The sequence below is a fragment of the Bufo bufo genome, chromosome 1 (genome assembly GCF_905171765.1).
Source record: "Bufo bufo chromosome 1, aBufBuf1.1, whole genome shotgun sequence".
NCBI classification, from domain to species: domain Eukaryota; kingdom Metazoa; phylum Chordata; class Amphibia; order Anura; family Bufonidae; genus Bufo; species Bufo bufo.
The window spans coordinates 273,498,814-273,516,072 of record NC_053389.1 but is presented as its reverse complement, the minus strand read 5'-3'; the positions used below and the strand labels follow the sequence as shown (position 1 = coordinate 273,516,072).

The following is a 17,259-nucleotide window of genomic DNA, read 5'->3' as shown; positions in this document are numbered from 1 at the left end:
AGTAATAAAGCCCTCTTTACCTCCTCTGTATTAAAAAAACAAAAAAACACAGTAACTACTGCCCTTGTCCCGTTCCTGAAGCTCAAATACCTCTCTTCCCTGCAGGCACAGATCGCTCTGCAGCACTGTGTGGGCAGAGCTTATGCAGACTTCCGGGCTACAGGATCTGCCCACACAGGCAGGCAGCGCGATCTGTGCCTGCAGGCTGAATGGTGGAGCGGAGAGAAGTCTTCCTGCTTCACCATTCTGTGCGCCGCCCGCCTGAGGGAGGGGAGGAGCGTGGGGAGCTCAGTGGTGAGTGACAGGACCGCAGCTCCTAGCGCTCCAGCAATCAGCGCTTCCATCTGTATTGATGGAAGCGCTCATTGCTTCTGGCACCCCCCTGAGAGATGACACCCGGGGCAGACTGCCCCCTACTTAGTACGCCACTGATTGTAGGCCCTGTCTACTTGTGTTGGCCTGCCTTCTGTCAATTTGGACAACATAGGGCCACGTTTAGTTTTTTTTCCAGGGCCACATTAAGTTCCAAGTCCACCTAAGGGTGCAGATGTGTCATATTCTGTCCTTGGTTGGTGGAGGCAAATGCTCTTCTGCCACATATAAACTACACAACTTGTGTAAGCTGGACATGATAAAAGGGTAATCCTGTTGCTGCCTCTCATGACTCTCTAGAAGAGAAGCTGGTGCCAGTCATGTTTCTTAAATGAACATAAGCTTACAACCATCTGTCGCCTAGTGTACTGCCACCTATAGTTGGTGACATCATGCTATGCGTCATCTATGTACCCTATGACAGTGAGGCATTTATTAGGATAGGGAGGGATCAACACCACAATTAGATGGTGACATCTTGCTATATGTCATCTATGTACCCTATGACAGTGAGGTATTTATTAGGATAGGAAGGGAGCAACACCACCAACACCAAACATAGATGGTGACATCATGCTGCGCGTCATCTATGTACCCTATGACAGTGAGGTATTTATTAGGATAGGGAGGGATCAACACCAAACATAGATGGTGACATCATGCTGCGCGTCATCTATGTACCCTATGACAGTGAGGTATTTATTAGGATAGGGAGGGATCAATACCACACATAGATGGTGACATCATGCTGTGCGTCATCTATGTACCCTATGACAGTGAGGTATTTATTAGGATAGGGAGGGATCAACACCACCACTTACAGCTCTGCTGTCCTCTAATGTGGAAGGAGAAGAGGTGGGTCCCCAGGGATAGACACTTACTTGCTATTACTACAGTGTGGTATATTGTACTTAATTATCTGCTCTATAGATTTGATATTTTCCTTATCTCTGCTTGTTTGCTACTGACTCAGCAGCTGTGAACAGACCCCTTTAATTCCTTATAATTCCTGTATAGACATTAAGTCTCTTTCCTCAGGCAGTCATCAGTTTGACTTCTGAGTTCTCCCCTGACAAAGATTTTCCTTTCTCACATTTTAATTCAGCCCCTATGGGTTTGTAATAGCTCAAGTCCTGGCAAAATTTCAGCACAATGTTATTCCCAGGCCATGCTCTGTACATCGTTTCAACTCAGAAACCAATCTAGGGATCACAATTTCCAGCGGAAGTGGCTTGATTTATAGTTCATCTTATGGCCCTGTATTTTCACCAACTTCAAAACTGATTTGACCATGAGATTATATATTAGGTGTAGAAAGGCAGCAAAGCATTGACGGCAAAGGGATTAGCGCCCCTAGAGTTTACATTTTGTAAAGCATTTTCCAGCTAACCGCTAGGCTTTGTTTTTTGCATTGCAGGATATGAGAGAACTACATAAAAGGCAATAACCATCAGTGCAGACGTGACAATTGATAGACAACCTAGAGGAAGACAAAAATTACTATGGTAGGCAAGTTATCCCAGGATCTGTTGCAGAACTGTAGTGAGCATGCTCCATCCATGTTCCATAAAAACATATTTCAAATCCAATGAAAATCTGAAAATGCTTCCATTCTCCTCAAATACTGGCAAGGATACAGGAAGCTGAGAACTATGGCGATGTTTCCAGGGTCTTGTAGCGCTACTTTAGACTAGAGTTGTTGTGATACCAAATTTTTTATTCGATTTCAATACCATAAAAAAGTAAACCAAAAAACCCATGTGCATTCTGCATTTTTTTTAAATGGTGAATCGCGCAGTTTTTATTTTTATTTTTTCTGTTCCGGCATTTACTGCATAGATTTTTTTCTAATTTATACTTAATATTTTGGTGTTTTTTTTTTTTTACTTTTTATTTAATAACTATTTCCCCCCTTAGGGGCTAGAACCTGGGATTTTTTTCATCCCTTGTCCTATTCACCCTGATAGAGCTCTATCAGGGTGAATAGGACTTTACACTCTCCCTGCTGCTCTGTGCTCTATTCACACAGCAGCAGGGAGCCAGGGCTCAGTAGCGTCCTGGCTGCCATGGTAACTGATCAGAGCCCCAGGCTTACACTGCTGGGGCTCCGATCAGAAGCTGCCACTGCCACCAATAAAGAGGAGGGGGGACCCTGTGGCCACTGCCACCAATGATTTTAATACTGAGGGGGGGAGGGGGCACTGAGCCACCAATCATTTTAATACTGGGGGGGTTGAGGGGGGGAGGGGGCACTGAGCCACCAATGATTTTAATACTGGGGGGGTTGAGGGGGCACTGAGCCACCAATGATTTTTATACTGAGTGGGTTGAGGGGGGGCGGGCGCACTGCGCCACCAATGATTCTAATACTGAGGGGGGAGGGGGACGCACTACGCCACCAATGATAATTAACCTTTAATACAGGATGCGGGTACTGGCAGCAAATCAGCAGCAGTTAGCCCCTCAGGTGCCGCACCTGAGGGGTTAACTGCTGCTGATCGCAGCTCCCTGTGAAAGGCAGGGTGCCGGCAATGTAATTCTGCTGCCGGCACCTGCCTCCTGTATTAAAAGTTAAAGACTACCTTTCGTGGGTTCGGACTTAGTTAAGTTACCAGGCTACATAGAGCGGCACCCAGGGATCTCCCTGCACCTATTATTATTCCTGGGCGCCGCTCCGTTCGCCCGCTGTGGTTCCGTTACAGTCTCCTGCTCCGTATGCTAATTACTACTATCGGAGCGATGGGAAGGAGACATCAGCTTCTCTCCTGGGCATTCCGATAAGGAACGCCCAGGAGAGAAGCTGATGTCTCCTTCCCATTGCTCCGATAGTAATTAGCTTACGAAGCAGGAGACTAACTGGGGCACAGCGGGCGAACGGAGCGGCGCCCAGGAATAAAAGTAGGTGCAGGGAGATCCCTGGGCGCCGCTCTATGTAGCCTGGTAACTTAACTAAGTCTGAACCCATAAAAAAGGTTGTCCTATCATTGAAGGAGCAGTGCGCCCTCCCCTCCTCCGCCCCTCTCTCCCTATTGGTGGCAGCAGCAGCACAAGGGGGAGGGAGGGACTGCTTCCTTCTCCCCTGTGCTGAGGGAACATGAGCGCGCTGAGAGAAGCCCGCTCATGTTCTGTGATACTAGACTGCGCAGCAACGCAGGCCAGTATCGAAAAAATGGAAATGACAAAAGTATCGATTGGGTATCAAAATTTCGATACCCGTAACAACCCTACTTTAGTCCTGCACTAGACCTATCACAGTGGCTCAGGCTGGATGATAAATATGGTGCAGGGCTAGATACTTTTGCCTAAATGTATACCAACTATTGGTTGGCTTACTTTGAGACAGAATGGGGAGGTTTATCAAACTGGAGGAGCTCTGGAAATTGAAAGGTGGAATCTGATTGGTTGCTATGGCCGACTAAACCAGTTTTCCTTTACACCAGTTTTGATAAATCTACCCCAATGTGCCAGAATTTGGGCACAATTTGACGCAACATTTTGTAACTGAGGCTAAGCCCCTTTGCTGTTTGCTGCCAGTGAAGCAGGGATCTCAACTCTCCCGGAGGTTCAGGGAGTCTCCCGCTATGGCTCCCTGACACCCCCATGTGAAACAATATATCCCGGAAAGGTTCACTGATAGCAAAGCAGAGAGATAAGAGAAGTGACAGGACAGAGTTTAGATTACAGGTTGAATTAACCCTTTAGGGTCAAATTGGCTTCTCAAGGAGATTATAGGTTAAAGGCATCCCTTCTTCTGTCTCATTCAGTAGCTCTAGAACTATTGAGAGAGATGCATTTTTTTGAAAATACATTTACACATTTAACCCTCCATTTTAATTATATTATTTACCTCAGTGTTAAATTCACACCCCCTGGATGCTCTAATCATATATACATAAATATGATAATTTGGGGCAGGGTAATGAGCCCCGCCCTCCACACCATAGAGCAAAGTGTGCAGATACTGCATATGTATGGAAAATGTAATAAAAAGTTTGTAAAAAAAAAAGAAAACCTCCCTGAAATGAGTTTTTGCAGGTTGGGATGTCTGTTACTGTACTGCGGCGGCATCAGGAAGCGCACAGCGTCATAGCAACCAATGACGCCGTGCGCTCCTGCTCTCAGCAGGAATCCAGCCCGTGTTACCACGGACCGCTCACGGCCGTGTGCATGAGGCCTTAGTTAGAGACACATTCGATTCTTTGAGTTAAAAGAACCGTCAGTCACTAGAACAGTTTACACTGAGGCTGATGACCAGGCTGCAGCAGTGATAAGGTTAAGGGACAGACAGGCAGTCAGCAGAGAGATAAGAGAAGTGACAGGACAGGGTTTAGATTACAGGTTGAATTAACCCTTTAGGATTCAGTAGCTATATAACTAAGGCCTCATGCACACGACCGTATTTTGTTTCCGTGTCCGATCCGTTTTTTTGCCGATAGGATGCGGACCCATTCATTTCAATGGGTCCGCAAAAAACGTGGACAGCACACCGTGTGCTGTCCGCATCAGTATGTCCGTTCCATTGCTCCGCAAAAAAAATAGTGCATGTCCTATATTTTTCTAGTTTGCGGACAGGGATAGGCATTATTACAATGGATCTGCAAATACGGAACGTCATCTGTTTTTTTTTGCGGACCTCAAAACACATACGGTCGTGTGCATGTAGCCTAAGGGTGGGTTCACACTAGTTATTGTCCTGTGTGATGTCTGTGCGGACTGTGGACTATTTTATTGACAATGCATTCTGTCCTGAGTCCTGTCCCCTTCCTCACTCAGTCAGAGCTCAGACCAAGTGCCAAGAGCCGACTCAGCGAGTCAGCAAGTGAATCGAAGCATCCGCGCATGCGCATTGCGCAACCTAAGCTTCGGTTCACTTGCGTCTCGGCTCAGCACAGTCAGCGAGTGAACCGAAGATTCGATTCATGAACTGTTTCATGTGAAAGATCCGAACTTCCCATCTCTAGTTTACTCGCAGTAAACCTTTCCGGCGACCTGTAGCAGTGTCCCCTTCTCGGCGCGTGCGCACAGTGCAAGAAGAAGCCGATGCCAGCAGTCCGCAATGGCGCATCAGGCTGAGCCTGTGCACACGCGCGGGATCTCAAAGCGGGAGGAGGGGGAGGGAGGGAGAGGCAGCACTGAGGAGTAGAAGGCGGCGCTGGGCACGAACGGTGATGCGTGCGGCCGGGCACCATGCATCCACAGACCTCCCCTGCTTGGGCACCTTAATTCAGTGATTGACAGGTTAGTAAAACCTGTTTTTCCGCAGAATAAAGCCACAAATAGCTGTTATAAGGCCACCCTAGAAATCAGAATGCTGCCACCCTGGACATGAGCAGATGGTTAGCTCACAGGGCTTATAGGTGGTGACAGAATCCCTTTAATCACATAAATATGATAATTTGGGGCAGGGTAATGAGAACCTCCCTGAAATGAGACGTACACCTCCCTGAAATGAGTTTTTGTAGGTTGGGATGTCTGGTAAAGAAACAGTTAAAACAGGTTCCCAGTATAAATAGCAGCAATTAGCACCACAGATCTGAGCTTCCTTGACCACATCTTAAGGAATCGCGGAAACCATATATAACTGGACTCATAGTAAGCCAAGCTAAATTTTTCGTATTTTGTGCAAATCCTAATCTGGCACTACTGCTCTCATGGGAGTAGCCATGGAACTGCAAATGGGCGATGGGAGTTGTCATCCCTCTCAGGAAATCTGGCTTTCTGTAAGCCAGTAGAGGACATTATATTGTATAACGGTACATTCATGGATACTGGCGGAGGCACACAATGGATTGTGTACCCTGAAAACAAGTGTATGACATAACAATACAATGCCATATGACGGCCCTTGTAATCACTGTGTATCTCCAGAGCTGCAGCTCATAGCTTTTTACTGTATGTGACACAATTAATGAGATCTGTTACCATGGTTACATGATACTTAGCAGCCCATTGAATCCTAATGCTGACAAACTTTTTTTTCCATTTAAAGTGAATGCCCATTTTCAACATAATCTCATGTTACACTCACAATTCTGATTCACTTCTTAATATAGCTTTATTGATATCAAAGATACAAAGCTCCAAATCTCCTGTATTGAACAAGAGTTCAATGATAAAATTCTGGCTTCCTGCAGCCACCACTAGAGGGAGCTTAGGAGTTTAATGGATCATTATTATATCGTTTACTGTTTTATTATTAACTGGATGATAAATGGCCATCAATATCAGATCCATGCAGCCCTGCTCATACCGTAAGTTGTAAAGGAGTAGCTTCTATGCCTGAACTAACATTGTTTAGTGGACAGAGATGGTGACTGCAGCTGATCAGAGAGGATCCCAATTTACTCTAATAATTTAGACTAACAGCAGCGTGATAGTTTACAGCCCCTGCTGCACATATGGAAGTAATGCAGTCCCAGATACTCTATGTACGTAGAACCTTGTGCATGGCATTGTTCCCCATCAGTGATGCTCCAACTGTCGCAAACTACCACAGGCCCAGTTGGGGCATGATGGAAGTTATAGTTTTGCAACAGCTGGAGAGCCACAGATCGGAGACCACTGGCGAGATGTACTTTATGATCTTGTTGAAGATTTCTATAGGAATGTTCTTCTATTGCACCCTAGGGAGATCATGCACTCCACAGCCTCTGCCCACCACCACCCGTTTTTCCTAGCCAAGCCTACATTGCATGATTTCCCCCTATTTCCTGCTTGACAGTATACTTAATAGGAGATGGAGCATGACAACAAAGCAGAAGTCTGTTTCATACAAGTATTTCTCTGTTGCACGCAGCTAGCGTGCTAATTTAGACTTTAATAAGCAATCTCTGCCTCCTCGCTCGCTGTCAGATAACACTCGGCCATGAAAAGTGTTCAGTATCCATGGTACTGCGGAGCTCGGGTTAAAGCATTACAAACAATTAGATGGTTTTACAGGCTGTTATCCATTCTCCCTAAAATACACACATTATAAAGCATTAGGGACACTCTGCAGTGAGCAAGTAAATTAAAGTGTATTTAATGCCGCACACAGTACTGGAATTACCCCCTTGTGTTTTATAAAAAAAATAATGGGGATATTGGGACGATTTCATATGCCGAGGCCTTGTTAATTGTTAATAAACTAGTTACTATGGGTGGGATGTGTAGGCAGAGTAAATGTGCTATTTCTGATGTGGAAGGTTTGATTTTTGAGTCAATTAAAGGAAACCTCTGGTCATGTGCCTTTTATGCTTATTAGGACATATGTTTGTCATAGGGAGGAGCCCTGTATACTGCTCTGGTAGGCCTGTCACAGCTATTGACTATGTGAGGTGTACGTTTGCCATTTGTCCCTTCTATACCAATACTATACCAATTTACCTCATGATAGGGGTTCATGAGGTAAATTGGTAGAGCAGGGGCATTGCTAGGGTCTTAAAACATCCGGGGCACAAGCCCACTGTACCACACCCCCGTGAAGCCATACACCCGCCCGTGAAGCCACGCCCCCACCGTGGGGGAGTGGGGGAAGGCCCTTCACAGTAGTTATTAACCCCTTTTAGCAGTCCCCCCTTCACAGTAGTTATTAACCCCTTTCAGCAGTCCCCCTTCACAGTAGTTATTAACCCCTTTCATTAGTCCCCCCTTTAGTGAATGGGGGACTACTGAAAGGGGTTAATAACTACTGTGAAGGGCCTAGCCATCTGGGCAACCCCACAGATCATCCCCCCAACTCCCTTGTACTTGTTCCTCTGATCCGCTACTTGTTCAGTCACTTCGGTGCGCAATCCCGTCCTGCGGCGCCTGACCCCTCGAGACCCGTGACCTACAGCATTGGGTCTTGCGGGATCACGCGCCGCAGGACAGGGTTGCGCACCGAAGTGACTGAACTCATGCTTGCGCAGCCCGCAAGTAGCGGAACAAGTACATGGGGGGTGGGGAATAGTTAAATTTAAAGAAAAATGCTACCAGGCCAGCATAACATTCGGGGCACTGGACAAAACATCCGGGGCTGTTTTGACCCAACGACGCCCCTGTGGTAGAGTATTCTTATAATAGGCCGTTAATTTGGGATCAGTAGGGATCCTCTCTGACCATCAAAAAGGGCATGGCACTGTTTGGAGAACCACAACCCATTCACTGTTACAAAAGACACAGCACCTCTTAATAACGTGGCTGCAGCTTCAGGCATGGCCACTAGTACGAGAGCGCTACTCTGTTAGGTACAGATGTCTTAGGGCATCGGAGATGTTGAAATCCAACATTACTAAGCCTTAGTGTTTTTTTTCGGACGGTTGATTCCCCTGCCCAGCCAGTGAAGAAAAGATGCCAGAGCCAACGGTTTGTTTCTTGACATCACTAAAGGTGTTATTTCGCATAGACAGTCCCTGTCCTTATGCCCTATTAGGCAGAGTTACCAACAGTGCCGTATTTTCCAAGATCAACCGGAATTTTCAGAGACAACCCTGCCAAATTCAGATTTTCCCAGGCCAGACAATGGATGGGGCTTATGCAAAACCCACCAAGAAGTGGGTGTTTCCACTAAGGTTTTGGGCATGTCAATAATCTACCAACAGAAATGTTGGTAGGTTGGATCTCATAGAAAGGGGTTGAGCTCTTGAGACCCTCCTCTGTTACCCAGAGTTGAGAGACGCTAAGACAGTGGCTCAACTCATCCATCGATCATGGCATGTAATGCTACATTTCCCCGGTAGTAGGTGCTGCAGTAATAACATATGGCTAAATTGAACTTCCTGTGCAAAATCAATTGTTGGGTGTGTGAAATGTAGGACTTGTGGAATCCTTGTTAAAAGGGCTTGTCTTCGTGCTGCCTCAATGAAAGACAAGCCACAAGCTCTTGACCCTCCTGTTCTGGGACAGTGAATTGCAATGGGGGAACCGTTTTGGATTTTGTTATTGGACCCCGATCTTCCTGTGTATGCCTCAGTCAACAGTCCACAATTTCAGACACTATAAGATGAACATGATCCATACCGTATATTTGGTAGGTGAGTATCCTCTGCTTCAAGGGAACGAATGTTCACATTCACCTTTAGGTCCCGTCCAAATTATGTAATCCATAGCTTGCCATCAATCTGTACTGTGCCTCATTTAGCTCCAGCATACAGATAGTATTATCAAGCTATTCTCCCCTATAAGCATTGCCTCATGGAGGTCCCATACAACAGCACGTGGTTTGCCCATGGCTTTGTATGAAACCTCAGGAGAAGATAGAGATTTGTGCTTCTGTTCTAGTTTAGGAAGTGGACTTCCTTGACTGTTACATTGTGAAAAACTGCAGCTGTGTGAAGGTAGATTTAAGTCCGGACTGGTTTCAGCACTAGGATATAAATAAGTACAGAGTGTATTAGAAAATAGCATAACTTCTTAGCATCTGTAAAATATATTCACTTTCCTTCTTCAGGTTCTACAGCACAATAGACCAGGGCAGATTATAGTAGAAGAATTTATGTGCCCCCCTTCCATACAAGTGCTATAAATTATGCCGCCATTTCCTGTCATCACAGTTATGATCCACAGGCACAGAGCAGCAGACCTCACTGCTCCGGTCTGAAGATATATTGGCTGTAGTAAAACCACCTTCTTAGATTTCAGCATTGTTAAAACAGTTTGTGCAAGGACAAAAAAGGTTCTGTGTTGTGTCTCGAAGCTGGCACGGTGCCAGGCATATTCGCGTGGCACCAAATGTGCAACAAAATTGCTGTTTTAGATTAAGAACCTTTGGACTAGGTGTTTGGTGTAATTGCAACTCATATTCTCCTTCCTGCACTTTCTCTAAGATTTTTTTTTTTTAAGCCGGAGTGTGGTTGTAGTCTGTGTGTAACTTGACCCATGCAGGATGGTTTTCAGTATAATATGTTGGCGTTCACCATCTGGTGCGGAGATGAAAACAAGGGCAGGGTGACAAGATCTCAGAAAGAAATGATTCCAAATGTGCTTGGGCGTCACTGTGACAGAAAAGCTATGTGTTCTGTACAGGATATTTGCAATTTACCCTTTGAAGGAGTTTCACATTGTGATATGCCATAGATGTGCGATCAGTAATGGAGGGGTCATGGTGTTTGATGGTGATCCACTTGCGCGAGCCCTTAAGGATGCAGAGGATGGGAGTGGTAGTGGCCCTGATGAGATGTGTCACTGTGTACTCCCTCAGGCTATCGCTCCCTGGGGCTCAGTGCAGTGAAGATTAGTTTAAAGAATCAGACCAGAAGTAAAAGTGTAACAGTCTTTCTTTACTCAGTGCAAAATATAACATCCAGCAGCAATAAATACAAAGTTCAGTTTCTCTGGCACCAGATGAGAGGGTATGGTGACTGGTTGGATGGCAATAGGTTGGCACTAGCAAGCACTTGTGGATATAGGTGTCCACTGTTGAACAGGCTTATTGTTAGTCTGGCCTAGTGATGGTTTAGGTAGGTGGTGGTGTCTGAGCTGTAGTCCCTCACCTTGCAGCAGTGTCTGTAAAGCTGTATTTCGCTGATCACTCTGTTGTCCTGTTGTACTGATGCTTTCTTGAAGCTGAATTTTGCTGATCTCTCTGGAGTGTTGATCTCACATAAGAAAAATATCAGGTTCCTGAGTTTCTCTCAGGAGTGTTGGTCTCACAAGGGAATAAGATACGGATCGTCGGAGCAGGCGCTCTACATGTGCTACCTCAAAACCCCACCATTAGACAGGAACTCTCCTCTCTCTTTTCTAGCTAGACAGAAACTCCCCCTCCTGGCATGAAAGCAAGAACAGCCCACTCCTACCAAGAGGGGAGGAACAGGGTGGTTAGCCGTGTTCCTGCCAACCATTGCCACTCATTACCTGCCCTGCTGGAATAAATGGCATAGCGTCACATCACATTGCAAGTAAAACATTAAACAATTGCAGATACCCCCAGGTCTGGCGTACTGCACACAACCTATTCACTGACTGTGTCTGGTAATGCAGCTCATCTCCATTACCTTGAATAGACCTGAGCTGCATTACCAGCCATGACCACAAGTAGTGCTGTGGTATCTGATACAACATCTCCCGGGAGTAAAGGATTTGGCATGTTGAAATCCAATTTGTCCTAATCTTTCCCCCTGCTCTGCCTCATACAATATAGATTGTCGCATGTGCCAGCTCAGTGGAGTATTGACTATGCTAATCAGACTGGCTGCTGATGAGTGTTCATTGTGGAATGGGGTGTATTAGCATGTAGCCATTTTCATATGGTGAGGTCAAGAGCCTCTTAATGAGCCAGACTGAAGCTAGTAAGCAGCCAGACATTTGTCTCTATGATGCGACAACCCCTTTAATCCTAAATACCCATCGCAATGTACGATTTGGGGAGTCAAAATAATATTTTATCAGACTGAGCACTATCAGCAGTAATCAGCCATCTTGTGCAGTAGCCTGTATTCTGTGTATGATATTACACTGCATTGGAGAGTTGCTTTGAATGAAATTACTATAATATTTTATTACGGAATTGTTCTTTACGCTGAGTATAGCAGAGCTGTAATTACAAGTATTACCCATCAATGGGTTATTATATAGAGAAAAATCTGTAATGAGACCGATCATATGAGTGCAGCCGCAGCAGCTTGAGTCCTGAGGATGTACCTGTAATAAGGCGCGTGATGAGGGGTCGTCCTTTAATCCATAGGATCAGAAGAGTTGTATGTCGGCTATATCTGTAGATTTCCATCAAATGAATTCTCTTACAATTCATCAAATCAATTCTCATCTTAACAGAAGTAGTTAGCGCTCAGCTATTCTCACAGTAAACATCTCGCTACTTTTATGAACATAATTCTCCCATCATTACATTTGGGGGATCAGCCTGGGGGTTGTAAAAAAAAAAAAAAACTCATTAAAGGGAGCCTGTCACCAGGAAATTAATGTTTAAACCAGGCTAGTTCAGCTGAATGTAAGGATACCTTGGTGTTCTGTTGCTTCATTCTGGAGAAAAACTCTTAATCCATATGTAAATGAGAAATGAATTGTGCCAAGGGCAGTCCCAAGCCACTCTACGCACCCTTGCTTCTCCTGCTTCCTCTTTCAGCCTCTTCTTCTTCTTGATGGACAGGGCCAAGCAAGATGACTTAGTCGGGAACCTGGCCATGTCAATCCAGAACAAGAGGGACTGGTCAACAGAGGAAGCAGGAGGAGCAAGGGTGCACAGAGTGGCTTGGGTCCACCCTCAGTGCACTTAACTGTGCATTTGCATATGGATTAAAAGTACTTTTTCTCAAGAATGAAGCAAGTGAAAGGCATCATTACAGTCAGCTGATCTAGATGACATTGGGGGTCATTTATCAAGACTGGCGTTTGCACTTCGTTTATGACGAGACGGCGGATTGAAATCTACGGAAGTCCTGTGCACTCTGTACCACGCCCCCTTTTTGGAAAGTGACGAGGGCATCAAATGACTGGCACTTGCACTTAGATTTAGGTGCAATGGCATTTAAAAAAAGTCACAAACCTGCGGTTTGCGACTCTTTTATGTTGATAAAGTGGGGTACTGGGATAATAAATCTCCCCCATTGTGCCTAATTTAGTGAATTTCCTGGTGACAGACTCCCTTTAAAATAAGAGCTTCTTCATTGGAATGTACTGAATTCTGCAGTGCTGACATATAGTTCTACCTTTGCTGAATCTTCACACATACACTAGAAAATTGCTTAAAGAGCAATCGCCTAATATTTTATAATGGGAATTTGTAACATGCTGGACAAATGTGTCACTAGATGGGTGTAGTCGCTGAGATGCCCCAACAAAGTGTCTGTGGCATTTAGCAGAGCTGTTGGCCTATAGCACTGTATGGTTTCCTTTAAGACCTCCGCTGCCCGATGTGTTACTGTTAGAGCACTCCGACTGCTAAATTGGTTGAAGTCACCGTGACCAATCTAAGACACCCCTCATACTTACCAACATGTAAAAACTAAATATTGTGTAATTTAAGCCCCTCAGACCAAGAACAGCCACAAAATGCCCCCAAAACATTTATGGGCGTTTCATCCCTTTCTCAGGCCGGTTTGTGGGATCATCCCAGCAATTTTTGGGCTGTTGACATGTATGCCCCTTGACTGCTTAGAATGTCAGATGTCCAGGAACAGAAATCTCTGAGCAATGCCAAAGGGGTCTGTGCACACAACAGGAGATTCGAGATAAGATAAGTGGTGGTCTAAAATCACACACAATGTGATCTTCTCTCATGTATCTTGTGACAAATCTGAAAATAATATCTGACTAGATTTCTCCTTTAAGGAGTCCCTAATACATGTAGTTTCAGAAAAAAAATGTAGACTCAGTCATACTATACATCAGGAGGAACAAGAAACCATAGCAACCAATCAGGTTGATGCTGTCATTTTCCAAAGGGTCTGCGTAAAATAAGAGCTTGAATCTGATTGGTTGCCGTGGGCCACTGCTCCACTTTTCCCCTCACCGTTTTTTTCAATGAATACAGAACCCCACTAACACAAGCTTCGCTCTTTTCTGTCCAGGGACATCCAGAATTTCCTGGGGCTGTCTCTGAAAATTAAGGACAGTCCCGGAAAATTGAGGACTGCTTGCAACTATGTGATCAATAGAGGCCCCGGGTGGTCAACCCTTCCTGATGATCAAGCGTTAAAGACTCCCAGAATTCCCCTTTAAAAAGTTGAATTTTTATTTTATATCTAAGCCAAAAAACCAAAATAATATAATAAATGATTGGAACTAAGCTGGAGCATTACGAATATATGTCCTACACGTCAAAAGCTCTTTATGCTACAGTGGTTTGCGTGCAAGCAGCCGAAGAAACCTTCATTGTAGCATTCAGAATAGTTCCTTTGTATGTATAAGAATTTAGCTTTTATAGTTTCTTTACTGTAAACATGGAGTATATAGGATACTGTAAAAGGACGCCTGAATACCCACAGAGCGCCTTCGGAGGAGGAGTGGGGCCTGGAAAAGGTATCCACACTGTAAGCAGTGTAGTCATTCAGTAGTTCATTAATATTAGCCCCCATAACACATTCACCCACTAGGATGGAGTGGTAGTGGCTCTGACTGTAACAGTCAATCCCAGTGGCAGTTCTCACATAGATGCTCCGAGGGCCAGGTCAGTGTTAGGAGGGTGCACCTTTACTTCCCTTGGGGCACACCCTAATGTTGAGGCTTCTGACTTATGGTAGTTGGGGCGGCCTTGGTGTTGTGGTGTTGGTGCGGATGCAAATTAGGAGATGTAGGTGCAGTGGCCGTTGAAGTGCTGGAGTCAGTGATCAGGCCAGTTGTAGAAAAATAAACATCTCTCTTACTTAAAGGGGTTGTCCTGGTTCAGACCTGAACCCGGACATACTGTACCTCCACTTTCACCCAGGCAGCCCCCCTGATGCTAGCATCAGAGCATCTCATGCTTCGATGCTCTCCTTTGCCCTGTGCTAAATCGCGCAGGGCAAAGGCATTTTCAGGAGTTCTGGTGACGGACTGGGCTCTCCATGGGGCTGCCAGGAAGCCCGGTGATGTCACCGGCACTGAGGGGCTGGCTTTAGCGCTGCCCTAGCCAGTAAAACGGCTAGGGCAGCGCTAAAGCACGCCCATCAGAGCCGGTGATGTCACCGAACACACTGGCGGTGTGTTGTTGTAAACAAAAGAGCCCGTGCCCTGCGCAGGGCAAGGGAGCGCATCGGAGCATGTGATGCTCCGATGCTAGCATCAGGGGGGCTGACTGGATTAAAATATGGGTATGTCCGGGTTCAGCTCTGAACCCAGACAACCTCTTTAAAAGGGTTATCCCTTGAATACTGTAAAAAATGAAAATCAGACGTCATATAGCACATGACAATCTCTTTCTAACAAAACTAGAACCAGCCCTGTACCTCACATGGACCCAGAGATCTCCTCATTCATTGCTCTGCTAGATTTATATCAAGCTGACAGCTCAAGGGGAGTGTCTGTTCTGCTGCAGCTCAGGGGGCGTGCCCATGCTCCACCTATCAAAGCTCAGGAGGCAGTTAAAGGATGAAACTGAGCATGTGCGGCCTTCTCAGTGAGCAGGACAAAGAAATAAGAAAAAAACTAACAGAAGGTGGCGCTATACAGATACATTTTATTGAATGAATCTGTGGCTGTATTACATTTTTAATTACATGCAATTACAAAAGTATTCAGATCCAGGTGCTGGTTGAAAACTGTAGAACATTTTTTGTGGGACAATCCCTTTAAATACAGAATGAGAGTTGTAGTACTGAGCTAGGGATGGATCTCAGTTCACACCTAACAGTATTTTTACACTAGCGTTTTTGTTTTCCGGTATTGAGTTCCGTCACAGGAGCTCAATACCGTAAAAAAACTGATCAGTTTTATCCTAATGCATTCTGAATGGAGAGCATTCCGTTCAGGATGCATCAGTTCAGTCCCTCTTAAGTTTTTTGGACAGAGAAAATACCGCAGCATGCTGCGGTTTTCCCTCTGGCCAAAAATACTGAACACTTGCCGGAATGCCGCATCCGGCATTAATTTACATTGAAGTGTATTAGTGTCCGGCATTAAGTGTTCCGGCAAAACGGAACCGTCTTTCCGGTCTGCGCATTACCTTTAAAAATGCCAAAAAAAAATTATACCGGATCCGTTTTTCTGGATGACACTGGAGAGACAGATCCGGTATTTCAATGCATTTGCCAGATAGATCCGCATCCGGATCCATCTAACAAATGCCATCCGTTTGCGTCTGGATTGCCGGTGATGGAACTGCCTGCCGAAATTCTCTGCCGCAAGTGTGAAAGTACCCTAACTTCCTACAGGGGGCTGAATCAGGATTGTTAACCCTGACCTATCCATACAAAAGCTATACTGGGTGCAATACAATGCTTTAACAGATGAGATAATATTAAATAAAATTACATGTGGTAATGTGAACAGAAAAGTATATGGTAAAGTCCTGGAAGGAGTGTAGATCTCACCCAGGTTCCTCAACTGGGTGAGGTAAGTAAGATTCAGAATGGTGCTGGCTTCAGCAAATATAGTTGCTGATGCTATTTTCTTTAATAGTTTATGGGCTGGCTTTTATTGGGCTGGGGAAGGTAGGCTTGGTAGAGGGCATGTTTTCCCCTAGCCTGAGGGATCTCCAGGTGTAGCCATCTGCGATCACTAAAGGGGTATTACCATCTTAGACAATGGGGGAATATCGCTATTGTCTGATAGGTGCGGGTCACACCGCTGGGACCCACACCTATATCGAGAACGGAGCGGGGAGTACTGTGGCTGGAGGACCCCGGGGTCCGTCCACCACCAAGCGCTAATCCCCGCCTCTCTCATAGTAGTGAATGGGAGCGTGCTGTGCATGCGCTGCCCATGCTCCCATTCATTTCTATAGGGCAGACGACAATAGCCGAGCCAGCGCTCGGCTATTTTCGGCAGCCCCATAGAAATGAATGGAGGGCGGCTGCACATGCGCAGTGCGCTCTCCTTCACTGTTGGGGCTCCATTCTCGATATAGGTGCGGGTCCCAGCGGTGGGACCTGCACCTGTAAGACAATGGGGGCATATCCTAGCGATATGCCCCCATTGTCTGAGATGAGAAAACCCCTTTAAGGGGAAATAAAAACCTGTACAAGGCTGTCAGTCTGGGGAAAAGTGATGTCTGGAGATAAGTATAAGAGGCTGGCTGCTGTCCTGACTTAAGAAAAACCTGATGCCCTGTGTGACCTGACCTGTGTTTTATAGAATCTGTCACCGCTGCCCTGCTTCAGAGAGCAATCCCTGACATACACAACAAGAGCAGTTTCCAAGTACCCAGATCTGGGGTAATGCAGATATTTTAGTTGTTACACAGCTTTGCCAAATGAAGAGTAGAAGACAACTCTAGAACTTTTACTCAGGCTGGGTTCACACCTGGGCGTTTTTATCGGGCGTTTTTTAGGC

General features: G+C 45.6%; 1 protein-coding gene across 2 annotated transcripts in view; it reads left to right on the top strand.

The window, feature by feature from the left end:
• Positions 1-17,259, top strand: part of BTBD11 (BTB domain containing 11) — a 230,005-nt gene that overhangs the window by 10,732 nt on the left and 202,014 nt on the right. The window lies entirely within an intron of this gene.